The following is a 3,707-nucleotide window of genomic DNA, read 5'->3' as shown; positions in this document are numbered from 1 at the left end:
CTGGATGCCAGGTGCCCACCAAAGCCACTCTATCACTCCCCCTCCTCAGTTGGACAGAGGAGAGAAAATATAATGAAAGGCTCGTGGGTCGAGATAAGGACAGGGAGAGATCATTCACCAATTACCATCACAGGCAAAACAGACTCGACTTGGGGAAATTAGTTTAATTTATTACTGATCAAATCAGAGTAGGGTAATGAGAAATAAAAACTAAATCTTAAAACACCTTCCCCCCACCTCTCCCTTCTTCCCAGGCTTAACTTCACTCCCAATTTTCTCTACCTCCTCCCCCCGAGCAGCACAGGGGGACGGGGAATGGGGGTTGCAGTCAGTTCATCACACGTTGACTCTGCTGCTCCTTCTTCCTCAGGGGGAGGACTCCTCACACTCTTCCCCTGCTCCAGCGTGGGGTCCCTCCCACAGGAGACAGTCCTCCACAAACTTCTCCAACATGAGTCCTTCCCACGGGCTGCAGTTCTTCACGAACTGCTCCAGCATGGGTCCCCCACGGGGTCACAAGTCCTGCCAGCAAACCTGCTCCAGCATGGGCTCCTCTCTCCACGGGTCCACAGGTCCTGCCAGGAGCCTGCTCCAGCGTGGGCTTCCCACGGGGTCACAGCCTCCTTTGGGTGCATCCACCTGCTCCAGCGTGGGGTCCTCCACAGGCTGCAGATGGATATGTGCTCCACCGTTAACCTCCATGGGCTGCAGGGGGACAGCCTGCAGAGGAGGTGGTGAGTGATGATTGCCTTTGCATCTTGCTTGGTGGTGTTTTTGTTTCCTCTTTCCTTCACATTTTCCACTGTCTTTATCTTGATCCACGAGCTTTCTCGGTTTTGCTCTTCTTATTCTCTCCCCCATCCCGCTGTCGGGAGTGTCTGAGCAAGCAGCTGTGTGGGTGCTTGGCTGCTGGCCAGGGTCAACCTGCCACACACATTATACAAATTTAATAAAAAAAACAAACCACCCAGACTACTACAAAAAGAGAGGTTCTCCTTTCCCTAAAGTCCTCTGCTGTGCAATCCCAGTGCCTACCCCAAAATAATAAAAAACTGTTACTTTTGTTCCAACTCACCCTATGACTGCTCAGTGGTTAGATTCAACAGAAAAGGGGCAGGTGGAACGGACCAAACCTTCAGCATCATACCAGTCAGGCCACACTAAATATGGCAGGAAACCACACCCTCAACTTTAACGAGACCTTTCCCAACATTGCAAGTCATACACTCTTAAAAAAAGCTACATCTTCAGACCCTTTCTTTCCCATGGGGCATTTATTTGTATTAGACACTTCATAAACCCCTCACCTTTCAGGTTTGGATTTACGAAGCTAACCGTAGGACTATCTTTGCAGGTTAGTGTTTCAATAACCTGATTGCACATTTACAGGCAACAAAAACATATATGCGTGCATAATATATATACCCACATCTGCATATATAAATGTAAGTTTTTCCACAAGTGTCTAAACTTAGATTTCAAAGACCCTAGGTAGGCCCTGAATTCAAACATAACTGGGATTTGCTTACTACTCTGTGATAAATATGGATTTATGAGTCTATTTGCAGGTACTTGATTCAGCAAAGCCTGGCAATTCTCAATACATGTAGGGCTGGTAGTTAAATTTATTCTGGCTCCCTCTCTTTAGTTTTTTTTTTCCCCAGATGCTTCATCAAACTTTAATCATTCAAGCTGAAACATACAGGCTATCACAGGATGATTTTTATTCTTTGAATGTCTTGGCTAAAATAGAAAAGCCATTTCCTAGAATAAATTTAGAAAAACTGATTTATTTTTTTTTCTGATCTAACACTGAAACCATGTTCTTATGTCGATAATAAATTCAAGTCCCTGTGCTTTCGAACAAGAGCTTCAGTTGTCTAAGATATGCCACTTCCTGTCATCAGGCTTAACCAAACCCGACCAAGTTAAAGGGCCTTTAGAAAAAACTCCGTTTTCACATGCTCTGTCAGGACTCATTAGTTTGGCAGATGACTACTTTGAAGAGTGCAGAGCCCGCTGCAGTAGTGCACAGCTTTTCCCACCGACCAGGCTACCAGCCGCTGGGCTCAGAGATGAAGCGAGACTGTCGCCCCTCCCTCCGCTCGGGAGCTGCTGCCTTCTAGGCCAGGAGTCGGGAGGGTGCGCCCGAATCTGCCCGCTCCCGGCGGTCGTCTTCCACAGAGGGGCCAGCAGCCCCAGAGAGCACCGCAGGGAGCAGTGGCCAAAGGCAGAGGGAGAGCGGAAGTGACTCAACAAAGGTGTGCAACAGCCCGTGCACGCAGCTACCTTCTGACTTTTTTTTTTTCCCAGCATGTTAAAAAAAAATAAAATACTTATACTAAGTATCCTGGGTGCTACAGAGTGTTCGGCACCTGCTCATTTAAATGAGTATCTAGACTCTCCAAAGCCATGTCTGCCCTACCGACGTGCGTCTTCCCGATTAATCTGTCCCTTGAGAGACTGCAACGAAAGTTACGAAATTATTTTTTCACCTCCTGCGGGATCCCAAAACCCCCTTTCCCCATCGCTGCTCCCTTTTCGGCTACCGAAACTCGATGGGGAGTTAAACGTCACTGGATGCCCGCACCTCGTGGCAGCTCTCCTCGGGGGCTCCCCCGCAGCCCCGCCGGGCGCCTCCCGCCCTTACCTTGGGTCAACTTGGACTCATCCAGAAGCAAAATTTCGCAATAAAATTCCTCCGGGGCAGCGCAGAAACAGCCCATCCCCGCTGCGATGGCCGAGGATGAAGCGAAGAGGAGGGAGGGGCTGAGGCTCAGCCGAAACTGGGCCGCGCTCCGCTCCGCACCCCGCCGGGGCGGCTGGAAGCCGACGGCTGCTAAGGCACAGCGCCCAGCCCTGCGGGGCAGTCCCCTGCTGCGGCCATCCCGCAGAAGAGCCTGGACAGGGGTGCCGGAAGCTCCCTGTGTAAAAGGGGGAGGAAAAAATCCTGCGGTAGGAAAGAACTCAGGGCACAGCCCTCGTCCGCGGACAGCTCGCTGCTCTGCGCCCCCCGGCTCGCTGTCACGACGGCTCCCGCCCCCGCCGCCCCAGGGAGGCACCAAGGCGCCCACCTGCCCCGTCTACGCACATTTCCTCGCCTCTTCTTTGTGTAGAGGAGCGGGCGCCGAGGGAGCCCTCTCCACCGCGGCGAGGGGTGGGGTGGGGGGAGGAGCCTCAGTCAGACGAGCGCGTTACCTCAGGCCGCAGAGCCCTCTTAGCGGAGCCGGGTGGTGGCGGTGTTTAGCCGGCGTGGGGCTGGCGTCCCTCGACTGTCCGCGGCCATGCGCAGAGGGTGCTATCCACCGCCGTGGCTCGCCTCCTTCCCCGGCTGCCTCAGCGGGAGGAGCAGGGGCGAGGGGGGAGCCGCTGCCGGGCGCGACCCAAACGAGGGCAAGCCCGCCGCCGTTCGCCTCGCCTCGTCCCGTCCTCCGCGCTGGGCGTGCTCCCCCGCGGGCAGGCAGCGGCGGCCTGGGGGCGCGGAGCGGCACCACGACACACACGACACAGGGGTCGGCGGACGCCACCTGCCTCGCAGAGAAGCTGCTGCCCACGGGCTGGCTGCTCAGCGCCTGCCTCGGCGGCAGCGCGCTCCGCCGGCTCGCCTTGCCCCCAGCAGCGGCGCAGCCTACGGAGCCGGCCCGGGGCTAGGGGAGCCGCGGCACCACACCGCTTCGCATCTCACGGCATCCCATCCGGCATCGGCG

General features: G+C 55.0%; 1 long non-coding RNA gene across 1 annotated transcript; it reads right to left on the bottom strand.

The window, feature by feature from the left end:
• Positions 1-202: 202 nt before the first annotated feature.
• On the bottom strand, positions 203-3,208 carry LOC309602033. Its single transcript, XR_014230618.1, has 3 exons — positions 3,092-3,208; positions 2,651-2,924; positions 203-924 (listed from the first exon to the last, which is right to left on the bottom strand). It is a non-coding gene; the product is annotated as an uncharacterized lncRNA (long non-coding RNA).
• Positions 3,209-3,707: the final 499 nt, after the last annotated feature.

Source organism: Platalea leucorodia (assembly GCF_965183815.1).
Source record: "Platalea leucorodia genome assembly, chromosome: W".
Taxonomy (NCBI): domain Eukaryota; kingdom Metazoa; phylum Chordata; class Aves; order Pelecaniformes; family Threskiornithidae; genus Platalea; species Platalea leucorodia.
The sequence above is the reverse complement of the archived record's forward strand: the minus strand, read 5'-3'. Positions and strand labels throughout refer to the sequence as shown.